The sequence below is a fragment of the Anomaloglossus baeobatrachus genome, chromosome 1 (genome assembly GCF_048569485.1).
Source record: "Anomaloglossus baeobatrachus isolate aAnoBae1 chromosome 1, aAnoBae1.hap1, whole genome shotgun sequence".
NCBI lineage: Eukaryota > Metazoa > Chordata > Amphibia > Anura > Aromobatidae > Anomaloglossus > Anomaloglossus baeobatrachus.
Genome location: NC_134353.1, coordinates 346822934 through 346842441, shown reverse-complemented (window position 1 = coordinate 346842441; position 19508 = coordinate 346822934). Strand labels below are relative to the sequence as shown.

At 45.1% G+C, this 19508-nt stretch overlaps 1 protein-coding gene across 3 annotated transcripts in view; it reads right to left on the bottom strand.

Moving 5' to 3' along the window:
• Positions 1 to 19508, bottom strand: part of TMEM150C (transmembrane protein 150C) — a 235808-nt gene that overhangs the window by 96406 nt on the left and 119894 nt on the right. For all 3 annotated transcript variants that reach the window (XM_075352410.1, XM_075352414.1, XM_075352412.1), the window contains exon 2: positions 17763 to 17880. The gene's annotated coding sequence lies outside the window, so the exon portion shown is untranslated. The remainder of the gene's footprint in view (positions 1 to 17762; positions 17881 to 19508) is intronic.

Here is a 19508-nt window from a genome sequence, read left to right as displayed (position 1 = left end):
CCCCAACATCAGCCTCTCTCCCCCAGCATCAGCCTCTATCTTCCCTCAGCATCAGCCTCTCTTCCCCAGTCTCAGCCTTTGCCTCCCCCCAGCCTCAGCCTGCCCCAGTCTCCGCCTCAGCCTCCCTCCAGTCTCAGCCTCAGCCTCCCTCAAGTCTCAGCCTCAGCCCCCTCCAGTCTCAGCCTCAGCCTCCCTCCAGTCTCAGCCTCAGCCTCCCTCCAGCCTCCCCCCAGTCTCTGCCTCTGCCTCCCTCCAGCCTCCCTCCAGTCTCTGCCTCTGCCTCCCTCCAGCCTCCCCCCAGTCTCAGCCCCAGCGTCCCTCCAGTCTCAGCCTCAGCCTCCCTCCAGCCTCCCCCAGTCTCAGCCTCTGCCTCCCTCCAGCCTCCCCACAGTCTCAGCCTCTGCCTCCCTCCAGTCTCAGCCTCTGCCTCCCTCCAACCTCCCCCCAGTCTCAGCCTCTGCCTCCCTCCAGCCTCCCCCCAGTCTCTGCCTCCCTCCAGCCTCCCCCCAGTCTCTGCCTCCCTCCAGCCTCCCCCCAGTCTCTGCCTCTGCCTCCCTCCAGCCTCCCCCCAGTCTCTTCCTCTGCCTCCCTCCAGCCTCCCCCCAGTCTCAGCCTCTGCCTCTCTCCAGCCTCCCCCCAGTCTCAGCCTCTGCCTCCCTCCAGCCTCCCCCCAGTCTCTGCCTCTGCCTCCCTCCAGCCTCCCCCCAGTCTCTGCCTCTGCCTCCCTCCAGCCTCCCCCCAGTCTCTTCCTCTGCCTCCCTCCAGCCTCCCCCCAGTCTCAGCCTCTGCCTCTCTCCAGCCTCCCCCCAGTCTCAGCCTCTGCCTCCCTCCAGCCTCCCCCCAGTCTCTGCCTCTGCCTCCCTCCAGCCTCCCCCCAGTCTCTGCCTCTGCCTCCCTCCAGCCTCCCCCCAGTCTCTGCCTCTGCCTCCCTCCAGCCTCCCCCAGTCTCAGCCTCTGCCTCCCTCCAGCCTCCCCACAGTCTCAGCCTCCCTCCAGTCTCCCCCCAGTCTCAGCCTCTGCCTCCCTCCAGTCTCTGCCTCTGCCTCCCTCCAGCCTCCCCCCAGTCTCAGCCTCTGCCTCCCTCCAGCCTCCCCCCAGTCTCAGCCTCTGCCTCCCTCCAGCCTCCCCCCAGTCTCAGCCTCTGCCTCCCTCCAGCCTCCCCCCAGTCTCAGCCTCTGCCTCTCTCCAGCCTCCCCCCAGTCTCAGCCTCTGCCTCCCTCCAGCCTCCCGCAGTCTCAGCCTCTGCCTCCCTCCAGCCTCCCCACAGTCTCAGCCTCTGCCTCCCTCCAGCCTCCCCCCAGTCTCAGCCTCTGCCTCTCTCCAGCCTCCCCCCAGTCTCAGCCTCTGCCTCCCTCCAGCCTCCCCCCAGTCTCTGCCTCTGCCTCCCTCCAGCCTCCCCCCAGTCTCTGCCTCTGCCTCTCTCCAGCCTCCCCCCAGTCTCAGCCTCTGCATCCCTCCAGCCTCCCCCCAGTCTCTGCCTCTGCCTCCCTCCAGCCTCCCCCCAGTCTCTGCCTCTGCCTCCCTCCAGCCTCCCGCAGTCTCAGCCTCTGCCTCCCTCCAGCCTCCCCACAGTCTCAGCCTCTGCCTCCCTCCAGTCTCCCCCCAGTCTCAGCCTCTGCCTCCCTCCAGTCTCTGCCTCTGCCTCCCTCCAGCCTCCCCCCAGTCTCAGCCTCTGCCTCCCTCCAGCCTCCCCCCAGTCTCAGCCTCTGCCTCCCTCCAGCCTCCCCCCAGTCTCAGCCTCTGCCTCTCTCCAGCCTCCCCCCAGTCTCAGCCTCTGCCTCCCTCCAGCCTCCCCCCAGTCTCTGCCTCTGCCTCCCTCCAGCCTCCCCCCAGTCTCTGCCTTTGCCTCCCTCCAGCCTCCCGCAGTCTCAGCCTCTGCCTCCCTCCAGCCTCCCCACAGTCTCAGCCTCTGCCTCCCTCCAGTCTCCCCCCAGTCTCAGCCTCTGCCTCCCTCCAGTCTCAGCCTCTGCCTCCCTCCAGTCTCTGCCTCTGCCTCCCTCCAGCCTCCCCACAGTCTCTGCCTCTGCCTCCCTCCAGTCTCCCCCCAGTCTCAGCCTCTGCCTCCCTCCAGCCTCCCGCAGTCTCAGCCTCTGCCTCCCTCCAGCCTCCCCCCAGTCTCAGCCTCTGCCTCCCTCCAGCCTCCCCCCAGTCTCTGCCTCCCTCCAGCCTCCCCCCAGTCTCTGCCTCTGCCTCCCTCCAGCCTCCCCACAGTCTCTGCCTCTGCCTCCCTCCAGCCTCCCCCAGTCTCTGCCTCCCTCCAGCCTCCCCCCAGTCTCTGCCTCTGCCTCCATCCAGCCTCCCCCAGTCTCAGCCTCTGCCTCCCTCCAGCCTCCCCACAGTCTCAGCCTCTGCCTCCCTCCAGTCTCAGCCTCTGCCTCCCTCCAGCCTCCCCCCAGTCTCAGCCTCTGCCTCTCTCCAGTCTCAGCCTCTGCCTCCCTCCAGCCTCCCCCCAGTCTCAGCCACTGCCTCCCTCCAGTCTCAGCCTCTGCCTCCCTCCAGCCTCCCCCCAGTCTCAGCCTCTGCCTCCCTCCAGCCTCCCCCCAGTCTCAGCCTCTGCCTCCCTCCAGTATCTGCCTTTGCCGCCTCCCCCCCCCTGCATGCGCAGATCTCCGGTCTGCATTAGAGACACTCCCACGCTCCTTATGAATCCACTTACCTGCTCCAGTGCCCGCCGCCATCTTCCTGGCTCACGTGAGTATCCTCTTCTGACACCGGCTTCCATCACGTCCTCCACGGCGTCCTGCTGTGAGCTCTGCATGTGACGTCCACACAGCAGTGGACGCAGCACAGAGGAAGGAGCTGATTGGCGCGCGCCTGTGACCCCGGAAGTGCAGGCGCCGGCAGTTCCGGGGTCAATCAGCTTCCTGTGCTCGGCGGCCACAAAAAAAAAAAAAATGTAAAAAAAAAAAAAAAAAAAATTTTTTTTTTTTTTTTTTTTTTTTTTGCTGCCAGAAGGTGCCGCCCCTCACAATCTGCCGCCCTAGGCACCGGACCACGGGTGCCTAATGGTAAATACGGCCCTGCATATATCCCATATATAAATCATGGATTTCAGTGTGTACACTAAATAATCTTATTTAACATTAAAATGCAGCCCTCAACTAGAAAAGGGTTTCCAATTAGGAGCTCCCAGCATAGTATAATACTCCAAACAAATGAGGAATCTATAACCAAATCTTCAACACAGTGATCACTCACCCATGGTGGTTTAGAATGCCCAAGAAAAACATTTTTCTTGGGCATTCTAAACCACCATGGGTGAGTGATCACTGTGTTGAAGATTTGGTTATAGATTTCTCATTTGTTTGCAGTATTATACTATGATATGATGACTAGTTTTATATTTTTTGCAAGGAGTTAGTATTTGACTTGTTTTGATTTTTGTGGTCATGATATGACCAGGACTACGTCTCCCCTTTAGCTCTCTTGTTATAAATATGTAGTTTAACCCTAGAATGCGCAATTATAGAAATCAACCAGAGAAAACAAGTAACCTAGCAGGCCTGCGAGGCCCCGGGTATGCGTTCTAGTGTTAAGGGTGTAGTCCACTTATATACTTTTGATATGGTTCCATATTCTGTCCTAATCTGTGTAATTATTTAAATTTGTCAGAGCAGCAGTGACAGAAGCATCTGGATCATGCTCCTGGCATGATCCCAGATGCTTTCCGAAGCTGGGTGACCTGTAGACTGTTGGACCATTAAACAAATTATACCCATTAAGATAAATTTTATTAGTAATTAATTAAAACCAATTAAACCAACCATACAGGCGAAAACACAATGTGCATGTAGTGTGTAGGTGCACACTTATTGGAAAGGTAATAGAATGTGGTATAGAGGGGTCTGAGGTGAGTATAGCTGATAGATTACTGCAGATTGGACACTTAGGGGATATATCTTTCCCTTCTCTGAGTCCTACCTCACAATGGGGCTTTAGGCATCCTAGGTGTGTGGTGCCCCCATTCCACGGCAGCTCACCCTCTCTGCTCCTATCTACCTTATAGTGTATCCAACCACCAGTCTCCAAAAGTACAAGGTTCACTAAATCAGCACAAAGATGCCAGACATAACACTAATCATATAAATTGTATTAGTTGGGATACTTAGATTACAATATAAATAATTCTACGATTATCATACTGTAGCCCAAATGAAGACTAAATCTGATATCTTGGGGTCAGTGCCAGCAACAGCCCCCTCACTTAGATATATAGTAAACTGGAGGAATAAGTCCTATTGATAAATGATTATCATATCAGTAAAGATCTCTGACATCGATAGATGCTCTGTAACGTATATATATATATATATAACACGCAATGCTAGATGTTTAAAATTAGTACGTAAAGAAAAGTATCTCCAATGATGTTAATATGATATCCTACTAGTTGTTGGTAGTCCTCCTGGGCTACAATGGAGTAGTCAGATACCAAAGTTCTCCCATTAGATATAATACAGTAGATTAACATAGATGACATAATGGTAGAAGACCATATATATCCCATATATAAATCATGGATTTCAGTATGTACACTAAATAATCTTATTTAACATTAAAATGCAGCCCTCAACTAGAAAAGGGTTTCCAATTAGGAGCACCAAACATACTATAATACTCCAAACAAATGAGAAATCTATAACCAAATCTTCAACACAGTGATCAATCACCCATGGTGGTTTAGAATGCCCAAGAAAAATGTTTTTCTTGGGCATTCTAAACCACCATGGGTGAGTGATCACTGTGTTGAAGATTTGGTTATAGATTTCTCATTTGTTTGGAGTATTATACTGTGATATGATGACTAGTTTTTATATTTTTGCAAGGAGTTAGTATTTGACTTGTTTTGATTTTTGTGGTCATGATATGACCAGGACTACGTCTCCCCTTTAGCTCTCGTTATAAATATTTTGTTTAAGGGTGTAGTCCACTTATATACTTTTGATATGGTTCCATATTCAGTCCTAATCCGTGTAATTCATTAGATCTGTCACAGTAGCAGTGACAGAAGCATCTGAGATCATGCTCCTGGCATGATCCCAGATGCTTTTCGTAGCTTGGTGACCGTTAGACTGTCGTTGTGATCTCAAGTCACCATGGCAACGATTGGGCCCTAGCAATTACATCACAGGGGCATTGATCAGAGTTGAGAGAGAGGGCTTGTGTTTTGTGGGAAGAGATGCAGTATTAATTTACACTATTTATTTTACCCAACAATGTACTGGAAAGCCAAAAGAAAATTATTTTATTGAAACTGCAAAAAAAAACCCACGCAATTCTGACTTCACTTTTTGATTGATTACACAGTACACAGTAAAAGTCACGGTCTCCTATGAAGATCAGACTGGGTTTCTGTTAAAGGACTGCCCACTGATAGGGGATAGTAATCTATCTAGCAGTCAGGGCCCACCGTGCAGAATAATCTGCTGCTGGCGACAGCAAGGAAGGGTACCGTACCACCTCAGCAGTACTGTCACTGTTGCTTCACAGTGGCACTAGGACCTAAAGTGGTGCTCACTGTTAGGTCACAGCGAAACCTTAAGGAGAAATGCAAACTGAAATATAAGGATGGACCTTGTAGTTCCTGCCCAATTACAGGAACTACAAAAACGTAATCGGATGGGTACCCCAACCGTGGTCCACAGACTAACACCTGTGTTACCTCACAGAAATGTGTAGAATGAGATTGTAGCAAGTGTGTTACTGCAAATAATATGGTAGGTGGACATGTAGTGCCTGCCCAATTACAGGAACTACAAAACAAAAGCGGATGGTTGGCCCAACTGCAGTCCACTAACCAACACCAGCGTTACTTCACACTGATAAGGTAGCTAATAATGTAACAGGAGTATGGATGTAAATACCCTGTGAATGCAGATGGGAAAACCGTTACAGGTCACGAAGATCCCTTATTGCTAACCTCTATACACATCTTAGAGATAGCAGAGTATAGGGAGTGTGTAGGTGCAGACAGTACTTTCCATATTGTCTAGGCTCAGTGAAGCCCCTGCCTGAACTCCTTGTGCTAACCACACCTAAGGAGTCAGTGAACTCTCTATGCTAGCCGCACAGACGGAGCAGAGACACTGAGGGCGGTGCGTGCGATGTCCCTGCCTAACCCGACTCCACTAAGGTGGAGGCGAGCACTAGCGTAAACTAGTAGATGCTGAGACCCTGCCTAACCCGATCCACTAAAGTGCAAGGAAGCGGGTAATATTGGACATCCCACATGAGGCGTCTACCCCATGCATGAACCAAGAACGTCTGAGCACCGAGAAGCGCGCTGCAGGGTCCTATATAGACAAAGCACCTCCCACAAGATGGAGGCGCTCCTGGCTCAATCCACCAATCACCAGCGAGTTCGTCATCAATGACGTCAGCCGCGATCAATCAGGAGGCGACACGTCATAGTCATGTGATCTCGTGTCATCACTGATGTTAGCCAGGGCCAATCAGCAGCCAGCATGACACGTCATTGTCATGTGATCTCGGATCACGACCAATCAACGATGGCGAGCATGCTCAGAAGGAGCAAAAGGGGACTTAGAACAAAAAGCCTGCTTGCAAGCTCGCACATGCTCAGAATCCTCACTACAGGACTTAGCCTCAGCCGCAAGAGTCTCACCGACAACCCGTAACAGTTTCAATAGAGCAATGTCATGGCAACCATGGGGATCTTAAGCAGACTCCTAACTGGCACTGCAACCCTTCAAGAACCTGCAATTGTGTCTCAAGGGTGGAGGGTTCCCTATCACCCCAGGTTCTTGCACTTTAAACGCCAGAGATTCACAGGAGTATTTAAGCAAACAGCAGCGGGTGGAGCTCACCTCCACTTGCTGCTGCTAGAGGCAGATGATGGCTGAATAACACAACCATCATCTGCCGAGAATGGAGCGGGCTCAGTTTAGCCCGGTCCACACATTCACTCTTGACTTGTGTCTTACAGTATGGCAGATGGCCGGAATGGTTAATAGTACCCTCAATGCCCCAGCGCCTGGGCGCTACTGCAACCCCTGTGTCCACCATAGTCATACCCTGCTCCTTTTAGTTCTCCTTTCTATAAATACTAGACCAGAAGCTTTATCTAGTTTCAGAATATTAGAACAGAGGCTCTCATCTAATATAAAGCGAACATGGAACGTATTATCTAATCTTTAATAAACTTGATAGCAAAACGATGTACTTGAGACAGTAAACTCAAGATTTTACAACCTGGTCATAATAAATGAAGTAGATTACTGCCATTTTTGCCTACATATGCTGTAGTTTTCTTGGGTATAAAATACAGCTTTAAGTCTCCTTAGTGTTCTACAGCACTCATATAAGATTTTTTTCTGCAGAAGGAGACTGCAGGGAAGTGTAAAAGGTTTATGTGGAAACATCCAGCTGCTTTGCAATCTTGAAAAGGAGGCAAAGCTACATTTCACATTTTGTGACTAACCTGTTTACGATTATGACCTGCTCGCTGTGTTTTATTCTGAAGCCAAGTACTGTTTTAAAGAAAGGGAACCTGACAGCTGATATGTGCTGACAAGTCCATGGGCAGCATGTACAGTATCAGCCAATGGCTATATTAATAGTGAACGAGTGTTAAAAAAGCTTGTTTCACGATTATATTGCCATGTAAACAACTGCCAATCACCTAATCAATGAGCAAAATGCTCATTCATTGGGTGAAATGATCATTTGCACAAAAAAATCAACGTTCTCGGTGGTGCATCATCCTTTGTGAACAGGACTCGCATTGCTAAGAACAATATGAGCCCATGCACACTGAACGGTCTATTGCAGATCACTCAGTGCGCCTCGTTTTCTTTGTTCTAACAGTTTAAAGAAGTTTATCAATTAGTGGTAACATAGAGCCACTGGTCCGTTCTTGTAAACGGACCCATAAGCTTGAATCAAATTAGCATCAAAGCTTTTATGACAATGTAGGAAGGCTGCTCGGTTGCTGCGCTCCTGTTCTTAGGGATCCCTGTGTGTGGGTATGACTCTGTGTGGGGTGCTTGGCACTCACTTGCTTTTCTGAGGCTCCATTTACTGCTTTGAAGAAACCACACCAGGGTTTTCTTAACCAAACTCATTTTACTTGCTCTTAACACCTTGATGACAGACATGATAACGGATATCCTTTCATCCTGGCTGAGGAATACTCTCTGTTCAACTAAGCCTATCAGTCTGAGTATAGAGACCACCACCTGCAGTTTTCCTCACCGTTCTGACGTTGTCTATGGTACTCCGCGACTGTCTACTTGATCCTCTTCCCATTCCTCGTCCGTTCCACCAATAGACGGCTTGACCAAGCCTGCCGGGGTGAGCCGTAGGCTCTGGACCTCTAGAGGTGACCTCAGGTTCCGGGACCAGGCCTCACACCTAGACCCACGTCCTCTCCTATTCCTATTCAAACCCACTCTGCCAATTAACCCCAAGATGGCCACTTTTGATACTCTTTCCCCTCACTACCGTTAAAGCTATCGTATCTAAAATCATAACTACACCCTTACTACATTGTGTCCTGCATTTGCATTACTTAATATAGCCACTAGGTGGCAACATTTCTTATCATAAAATACATTCTAAGCTCTTTGTAATTAATATAAAACCTGTCTAACTACTACATAGATCTATACATAAATTCACATTGCTTTATAATACAAGCATAAAATACAAGACAATACCATTATCTACCTTACTGGGACTTGGCCACATACTACAACAGTGTGACTGATACATTCAACAACACAATTTACTTTAAATGGAATCCATTGGTATCTTTCATTCAATAGGAAGGGCAGTGCTGCGTGGTGTGCTATTCCCACTAAACCTCCACCTGTCAGTAATGTAACCTGAAACTGTTGTAGCCCAACGAAAATCTAAAAACTATCACAGGGATTTAATGATATTTGCCTTCTTATATAGACCAAAAGGGTCTTTGGCCCCCTAAGCTCCAGGACCCAGGTGTGACTGCATACTATTCACCCACTATGGTTTATCCCCTTGTAGTAAGACAGGACTGTACTAGACAGTGCAAAGGCCCTGACTCCATTTTGACAGAATTTGTTATATGTAGTTTTCGCAGCCCTTTCTGAATAAGCTCACAGGCCCAGGTCCATTATGACTGAATTTGTTATATGTAGCTTAGCCCTTTCTGAATAAGCTCAAAGGCCCAGGTCCATTATGACTGAATTTGTTATATGTAGCTTAGCCCTTACTGAATAAGCTCACAGGCCCAGGTTCATTATGATTGAATTTGTTATATGTAGCTTAGCCCTTACTGAATAAGCTCACAGGCCCAGGTCCATTATGACTGAATTTGTTATATGTAGCTTAGCCCTTACTGAATAAGCTCACAGGCCCAGGTCCATTATGACTGAATTTGTTATATGTAGCTTAGCCCTTTCTGAATAAGCTCACAGGCCCAGGTCCATTATGACTGAATTTGTTATATGTAGCTTAGCCCTTACTGAATAAGCTAACAGGCCCAGGTCCATTATGACTGAATTTGTTATATGTAGCTTAGCCCTTACTGAATAAGCTCACAGGCCCAGGTCCATTATGACTGAATTTGTTATATGTAGCTTAGCCCTTTCTGAATAAGCTCACAGGCCCAGGTTCATTATGACTGAATTTGTTATATGTAGCTTAGCCCTTACTGAATAAGCTCACAGGCCCAGGTCCATTATGACTGAATTTGTTATATGTAGCTTAGCCCTTACTGAATAAGCTCACAGGCCCAGGTCCATTATGACTGAATTTGTTATATGTAGCTTAGCCCTTACTGAATAAGCTCACAGGCTCAGGTCCATTATGACTGAATTTGTTATATGTAACTTAGCCCTTTCTGAATAAGCTCACAGGCCCAGCTTCCATTATGACTGAATTTGTTATATGTAGCTTAGCCCTTTCTGAATAAGCTCACAGGCCCAGCTTCCATTATGACTGAATTTGTTATATGTAGCTTAGCCCTTTCTGAATAAGCTCACAGGCCCAGGTTCATTATGATTGAATTTGTTATATGTAGCTTAGCCCTTACTGAATAAGCTCACAGGCCCAGGTCCATTATGACAGAATTTGTTATATGTAGCTTAGCCCTTTCTGAATAAGCTCACAGGCCCAGGTTCATTATGACTGAATTTGTTATATGTAGCTTAGCCCTTACTGAATAAGCTCACAGGCCCAGGTTCATTATGACTGAATTTGTTATATGTAGCTTAGCCCTTACTGAATAAGCTCACAGGCCCAGGTCCATTCTGACTGAATTTGTTATATGTAGCTTAGCCCTTACTGAATAAGCTCACAGGCTCAGGTCCATTATGACTGAATTTGTTATATGTAGCTTAGCCCTTTCTGAATAAGCTCACAGGCCCAGCTTCCATTATGACTGAATTTGTTATATGTAGCTTAGCCCTTTCTGAATAAGCTCACAGGCCCAGCTTCCATTATGACTGAATTTGTTATATGTAGCTTAGCCCTTTCTGAATAAGCTCACAGGCCCAGCTTCCATTATGACTGAATTTGTTATGTGTAGCTTAGCCCTTTCTGAATAAGCTCACAGCCCCAGGTTCCATTATGACTGAATTTCTTATACGTGGCTTTCACAGCCCTTTCTGAATAAGCTCACAGGCCCAGGTTCCATTATGATTGAATTTCTTATACATGGCTTTCCCAGCCCTTTATGAATAAGCTCACAGGCCCAGGTTTCATTATGACTGAATTTCTTATACGTGGCTTTCCCAGCCCTTTCTGAATAAGCTCACAGGCCCAGGTTCCATTATGATTGAATTTCTTATACGTGGCTTTCGCAGCCCTTTTTGAATAAGCTCACAGGCCCAGGTTCCATTTTGACTGAATTACTTATATGTGGCTTTCGCAGCCGTTTCTAAATAAGGTAAGAGGTCCAGGTTCCATTTTGACTCAATTTCTTTTATGTAACTTTCGCAGACCTCTCTGAATACGCTCACAGCCCCATATTGACTGAATTTGTTACACATAGCTTTAGACATGATTAGCGTTGAATTTGGTAGTTGGTATCTCCAAGCCATATGCAGTTTGCAATGTTTTCCCACTTGTAAATTAGTGGGTCCCTATATTAACACTTTTTGTGAGCTGCGATTCAGACACTGCTGGGTAATCTTTAACAACTGAGATGATGTCTGGTGACTTGGAGTGATCAGAGCCGCACCGCGATTCTTTCTGCCAGTTTTGTTTTTTTTAATGGAGACGATAAAATTCAAATTTTATTCACCATCTGGGAAATTCTGCTTTTGTATGTTTGTTCTGGACTGAGATTATTACTGCATTTGCCATGAGCAACCATGGGGATTTGTATAATTCCTGCCTATTTCTACAGACACAGCAGGAGACAGTGGGCAGCTGCTTCTCCTACCAACTACTGTACAGCTAAGCTTTTTATTTCCCCATGGCAGACGTCAGACGGTTTTCGAAAAATATGAAGCAGAACATTTGAAAATGAACAAAATAATCTGCAAATATTTAACAGGAAGGGACTTTTGTCATGAAAAAAAAAAACTAACGATAAGGCACTGAATATATCACACACCATGATTTTACCTTTTTTTTTTAAATTTAGAATTCAGACAGGATGAAAGGATTCAGAATTTTATGCATTTTGTGTGTATAAAGTGTTTTTATTTGATTTTCAAAGTTTATGAACCAACATTTAAGGAGGGGAGGAAGGTTTAGGAAAGTTAATTTTATTGGGAAAACCTTGGAAAGATTTTTTTTTTTTGGGGGGGGGGGGGAAGGGGGGAGGACAGTAAGGGGAAAGGAATGAACAGTTTACATAATGATTACATTTTAAAACAATTTACTAAGTTTTACTAAACATTTTGCACATGCTTAATTACCTGGGAAAAGAGAACAATCATTCTAGATGTTTTTTAGTTGCAATGGACTCGTGAAGATATCAGACCAAGGTTTCCATCTTGTGTTATATTTTCCTATTTGTTTTCCTCTTAATGCGAAGTTATATTCGTACGTGTTATGCAAGGACACTCTGTCTATGATATCATATATAGAGGGCACTTGAGTTTGTTTCCATTTTGAAGCGATGGCTAGTTTGGTTGTTAACAAGATGTGGCAAATTATATGTCTGAATTTGACTGGGACTTGATCCAAACCTATTGAGAAAAGGACTAACTGAGGGGTTAAACTGATATTTAGTTTAATAAGTCTTAAAATTAAATCCAAAGAAGGTCAAGTTTTTTACAGGACCAAAATATGTGCGACAGATTACCTATCTCGCCGCAATTTCTCCAAAAGTCTCATGAACAATTGGGGTTTATTATGTTTAATTTATAGGGAGTAAGATACCATCTTGAAAGTACCTTGTAATGAGTCTCAAATTTGAGTAAGTTATTTCTAAAGAGGGCCTTACACGCTACAATATATCTTACGATGTGTCAGCGGGGTCACGTCGTAAGTGACGCACATCCGGCATCGTAAGTTATATTGTAACACGTGACAGCTACGTGCGATTGCGATTGAATGTTAAAACGTTCATCGCATGCACGTTGTTCAATTCCTAGAAATTGAACGTTACGTTGTTCAATGTTCCCAAGGTAGCCTACATCGCAGTGTGTGACACCCCGGGAACGATGAATAGCAGCTTACCTGCGTCACGCGGCTCCCACCGGCAATGCGGAAGGAAGGAGGTGGGCGGGATGTTTACGTCCCGCTCATCTCCGCCCCTCCGCTTCTATTGGCCGGCTGCCGCGTGACATCTCTGTGACGCCAAACGTCCCTCCCACTCCAGGAAGTGGATGTTCGCCGCCCACATCGAGGTCGTATGGAAGGGTAAGTACATGTGACGGGAAATAATTGTTTGTGCGACACGTTCAGCAAATTGAACATGCTGCACATACGATGGGGGCGGGTACGATCACATACGATATCGTATGCACAATCGTAAGGTGTAAAGCAGGCTTTACACTTTCCGAAGCTGATCCTTGCAAGTATAATATTGAGCTCATTTTCCCATGCTATTATGTTTGTGCCTTTGTTAATTCCCATGTCCTCATTATATTTATTATATATTATATTTGTTTTCCAGAATAAATGACTTGAGGGATTATTTAGGAGGTTGGTCATGTCTATAGGGAGTGTAAAAGTAATTTTCTCTTTTACTAAATAGTGATTACTATTTTCCCAGTTTATAATTTCTGAGTTGGGGATTTTATACTTAGACTGTATTGTCTGAAAAGGGGCTAAAATATCCTCTTCTTTGATTCCAATAAGATTACCAATTCCTTGTTTTTTCCTCTCCCTCAAGTTAAATCCTGGTCCAATAAGTTCCAAGACTTCTAGTGGTATATATTTTGAAGACGTTTTATCCTGAATCTTATCAAGCAGGTTTAACAAGTATTTCCATGATAGAATAGTGGTTTTGAATAATTCATTTTTGGGAACAGGTTTCTTTTTATCTATTAAATGTGAGATAATTAAGGCTTGTAGAGATTTGTTTTTAGTCAAGAACTCTTCGATTTTCAACCATGAAGATCTGTCATTTTCCTGCAGCCATCTTTAGCTCATTTTGAATATACTAGTATGGTAATAGGCAAAGAGATTTGGGATAAACCTCCTCTCTTTTTATATTTCACCAATATATTTTTTGCCACTCTTGATTTGTTGTTTTTCCAAACAAAGGCTGTTAGAATTTTTTGAAACTTTTGAAACATTTTCTTTGGGATGATTAAAGGGATTGACCTAATTATATATAAGAATTTGGGTAAAATAAACATTTTGAAAGCTAATATTTTCCCCATCCAAGACAGCTCTGTTTTTTTAATTTTCAAAAAATCTTGCTGAATTGTTTTGTATAGGTTAGTCATATTCGTTTGAATAATATCCTTGACAGGTTTCGTTAGATAGATACCTAGATACGAAACTTGTATTTTCTCCCATTTAAATGAGAATTCCTTTTGCATGATCTCCTGCAATTCTTCATCAAGACAAAGTCCTAAGATTTGTGACTTTGCTTCATTCACTTTGTATAAGGAGACCATAGAAATTTTTTTTAAGGTTTTTATTAAATTTCTGGTAGAATTCAGTGGGTCCGAAATAGTGATAAGAATATCATCCGCAAATAATGTAGATTTGTATTGCCTCTTATTAAGACTTATCCCTTTAATTTTTTCATTGAGTCTATAGCGGGCTTTACACGCTGCGACATCGCCCGAGTGATCTCGTTGGGGTCACGGAATTTGTGACGCACATCCGGTCGCTTTAGCGTCTTTAGCGCTTTATGTCTTTGCGTGTGACACCTATGAGCGATTTTGAATCGTCACAAAAACGTTCAAAATCGCTCATCGGTGACATGTGGGTCCATTCTCAATTATCGCTGCTCATCGGTGTACGAAGTAGTTCGTCGCTCCTGCGGCAGCACACATCGCTATGTGTGACACCACAGGAACAAGGAACCTCACCTTACCTGCGGCCGCCGGCAATGAGGAAGGAAGGAGGTGGGCGGGATGTTACGTCCCGCTCATCTCCGCCCCTCTGCTTCTATTGGGCGGCGGTTCAGTGACGCTGCTGTGACGTCGCTGTGACGCTGAACGAACCGCCCCCTTAGAAAGGAGGCGGTTCGCCGGTCACAGCGACGTCAGTAGGCAGGCAAGTAGTGTGACGGGTCCGCGCGATGTTATGCGCCACGGGCAGCGATTTGCCCTTGTCGCATAACCGATGGGGGCGGGTACGCACGCTAGCGATATCGGTCACGATATCGCAGCGTGTAAAGCGGCCTTAATACTCTCTGCCAGTGACAATTTTATGCATTTTGATTTATTTCACTCGCTCATATAGCGCCATTAATTCCACAGACATCATCACCGCTGTTCCCATTGCTCGCAATGTAAATTACCTGTCAGTATGTCATTGGAGTATATGGAGCGAATACTGATGATCTGAACATAGGTGAGTACCTTCATTGTTTCTGAGGATGAACTGGTTCCTTCACCTAGTCACAGGTTATCTTTCTTAGTTCAGCAAATTTTGAGAGATGGAGATGGGACAGCTTGGTTTTCGCAATAAGGGTTTATACCAATATAATTTTGGGGTACATACAAATTTGTACTCAATTTTATCTGATTTATTTAGAAGGCAAAATGAACAAAAAGATAGCATTTCTGGCACCGTTTTTTGTTTTTTTTTTACACCATGCTAAATAATATATTGATTTAATAGTTCATCTTGTTACAGATGCAGCAATATAATTAGGATAATGTTTAACCTATAAGCAATACATTTGTATATGGGTGGGGGATGGGTCGGGTATTCCATTAAGTCAATGGCAAGGACGCTATTGACGCAATCACTATCATATACATATACTGGAATCTGTGGCAAGTACACACCACAGAAGTACATTATTTTTCATTAAAGGGAATTTGACACCAGGATTTTGCCAACTAATCTGAGAGTGGCATAATGTAGGGTTGGGACCCTTATTCCATTGATGTGTCACTTAGACTGCTTGTTGTAGTTGTGATAAATCATATTTATATTAACAGGAAATTATAGCTACGGGACGAGTATCCCTGTTGCCATGTAGTCCGCCATATTCATGAGTTCTGTATAACCTCAACTACACCACTGATTGGCAGCTTTCTACACAATGTACACAACAAGCCGTCAATCAGTGGTGTAGGATACGTTTTACTGAGCTCAGCATTCAGAGAATTAATAGATCTGCAGCAAATAAAACAGAGATTTTATCAAAACTTCACCAAGCAGCACAGGGAGTGATACATCACTGGAATCAGAATATCTGCAGCTACATAATGCTCCTTTTAATTAGAGTAGCAAATGTCTGGTGACAGATTAACGTTAAGGGGTTAAAAGCATTCTCCTGCAATATCGCCCTTCCTTTCTTGCTGAGACTCAATAATCATAAACATTGCTAGGTCTATCTTGCATGGGCAGGACAGAAACCTGGGCTCAGCTACATGACTAAAGCTAAAAATACAGCCTGTTTCAGAATGGCTGCAGTCAGAAATCTAAGTGATACATTGATGGATTCAATATCTCCTTGCCTACTTCATGTCACTGTCAGATGAAGTAACAAAAACCTGCTGACAGATTCCCTTTAATGACATAGTAAATCTCAGTTGCTGCTCATAAAGTTCTATGGAGGGGGAAGGAGGAGGAGGGCACCTCTAGCTCCTCTTTCCTTCCCCACATCTACACAGAATCTTATCAGCACCAACCTTCTACCTCAGTAATATAAGAATCTGACTTAATTGAATACAGAAATTACTATCAAATAGGTCATAGACAACAAGGGATACACATAATTTCTTAGAATCATCATAGTTAATAATTACATTAGAATCCCAATATAGATTGATGTGATATAGAATCTACTCCAAATATTCAAATAAATACATCGTGCAAAGAAACACGTACAGGAGGCTCGTTCATAAATAGATAATACATTTTATTTTAACCGTACATACAACTAAAAAGGATGAAATAGTCAGATTCCATATAAATTGAAAGTATTAGGTAGCAAGTCAGATTATATCACACCCACCAAAGAACAAGCAGGTAACATCCCACATCCACTCCATGTATCTCAGAACATCACCATGAATTAAATGTCAGTGCTAAATTTTAAATACATGGAGAAACACCATAGGGTATATAACTTCAATATCAATTACATAGTATTTCATGTCAGACACTTACCCATGGTGTATGGATGGGGGCACACACTGCCAATCAGAGGTAGGTGAGGAGATAACCCAGTCCCGGATGCGTGTATTGCATCAGCGGGGTGCAGGCGAGCAATTACCCATGAATTGAGAATTTTGAGGGAGGTGGCAGGCTGCCTCTCGGTGCGGGCAGGCAGCAGGCTGCCTCTCAGTGCGGGCAGGTGGCAGGCTGCCTCTCAGTGCGGGCAGGTGGCAGGCTGCCTCTCAATGCGGGCAGGCTGCCTCTCGGTTCAGGCAGGGAGCAGGCTGCCTCTCGGTGCAGGTAGGCTGCCTCTCGGTTCAGGCAGGGGGCAGGCTGCCTCTCCATGCGGGTAGGCTGCCTCTCCATGCGGGCAGGTGACAGGCTGGCTGCCTGTGCATGCTGCGGTGGCTGTATGGAGCAGGCCGGTGCGCTGGGTAAACCAGATGCTCTGGGTTCAAATGATGGCGCCCGGAGTCAGCGCATGCTCAAATGGAGGTCTTGGCTGAGAGCTCCATCTGCGCAAGCGCCGCTCTGGGCGACATATTTTTGAAGCTAAGACCACCGACAGAGCATCTGGGACACCTGCTGCACAGAGCTGCTCCACACAGCCACTGAAGCCTCCGCTGCCAGGACAGACCCCACTGCTGCCAGGACAGACCCCCACCAGCACTGCCCCTGCCTCCTGTGACTCCACTCCACCACCGCTGCCGACCCCCTCCGGTAAGACAACACCAGAGTATAAGATGGACCCCATTTTTTTGCCTTTTTTTATCTCTAAATTTGTCTCTTATAATCCGGTGTGTCTTATAAAACGAAAAATACGGTATGTTACAAAGTTGCTTATTTTCAGGTGTACAATTGATTTCAGGAGTAAAATGTAAAACGATGGTTACACTTTAAATATCTAAGGAAAAGATATAGCAAGTAATCTTCACCTATAGGTATGTAGGTTCGCTTTGAATTTTACAAAAGACATACGGGAATAAGATACTTGAATGTATTTGTTTAAAAAAAAAACATCATTTGTCATAACTATAACATTACAACAAGGATATATACTGCCTACATACCTTTTGGTGAATAGCTGACTTAAAGGCTCTCAATATAGGTCAATGGAGAAGTGGAAGACTTTGTTCTGGAATTTGCAATAGATGAATATAATTCCTTAATCATCACAAAGGCAATCACCTTAACAGAAAGGGAAATAAATAAAAGAAAAAAGAATGCATTAATAAAGCAATATGTCCTTTCGTTAGTCACTTTTGATGAATAGTGCAGCGTATTCCTGTGAGATATACTCTCGCTTATTATCCCCTTGTTGAATCTTTATGCAATAATATCACAAATCTTAGCCGGTAATTGGACATCAGCTTTATAGCTTTCGAAATGTTAACTGCAGTGCTGTCATTAATTTATTTTGCTGTGAAGGTGCCATTAGGTGGATAGTAAAACGCCTACTTTATAATGTACTAACTGACAATTGATAGCTTAAAAGTAATGGGCTCTCACTGCAAAAGAAAAAGCCAAAAACTGCAGCCGCTTTCTAAGATGTGGTTGTGGTGGCAGAAAATGAGGACCGGCGGTATGCAAACATTGGATCCGTTGCATTACTAACATTATTATGGGTGTAGACAAGTTATAAATCAGGAGATAATCTGAATAAACTTCCCATTGTGCAATATTAACAAGTAGGAACAATCTTTGCACAGTAGTAAAACAGCTTGGCTCAACTTGAATGGTTCTTCAACAGCTTCTGGAAACAATCCATATAACTTAGGGAACAGCACAGTTCAGTAGCCTTAGGCCTTAGTCACGAGGAAAAGGTGTGAAACCTTTGACTATGTCTTTTCTCTCTTCTGATTTTGACTTACAAATACTAATGTAAAATACTAACGTGGGAATTAGGCCTTACTCTTAATGTGGACGTACACAAGATGCCTCCTGGAGATGGCGGGGCACCTTGTAATCACCGATCTCTATTGGCTCTGCTTCAACTTACCAGTTTCTATTCTTGGGGGAAATAACAGGTATCTATCTATCTGCCATCCTCTGGGTTGCTTTAGGGTATACTAGAAGGCTGACACTGCACTTTCACTGGTCATGCACTTTTCATGCCTTCTCATCACTTGTCTGCTTAGTAACTGGTCCCAATTAAAGGGAGCCTGTCATTAAATTTTGCCCTTCTAAAAAAAAAATAGCACCTTAAGCAGTGCCTGTGCTGTATTCCATGAAGGTGCACGTTACCCCCTGATCCCTCCTGTAGCCCCACAAATACCTTTATAAAATCTCCCGCCATATATGTAAATTATCCGGTCTGGTCCAATGGGCATCTAAATCTGTGCCTCCTGTTGACGTGAATAAACATCGGACGCTTGCGCATGTGCACTTTGCTCTGACCTGTTGCGGGCAGAGCTGAAAACATAGGTGCGTCTGTGTGAACCGGTAAGTTCTCTGCACAGGCATGAGATTTTGCCCGGATTTTGTGGATGAAGTGGGTGACATCATCCACATCGCTGAGCACCTATATCTTACTTCTAACAAAATATTTTTTCTCTGTCTTGTTTTATTTTACTGTTAAATAACAGACAATCACAGACGCTGTCAAAGAGTGGGCGTCTGTGATTAGATGCTGGAGTAACCTGAAACCAGCCCATACATTCTAGCATCTATACACATATAGTAGGGTAAAAATAAACAATTAAAAGAATGCGTAGCGCTCCATGGTATTTTTGATTTTCAGCGCAGATAAAGTGGATGGCTATGGGCTGCCACCCCCATCTGCCTGGCTTTACCTTGGCTGGCAATCAAAATACAGG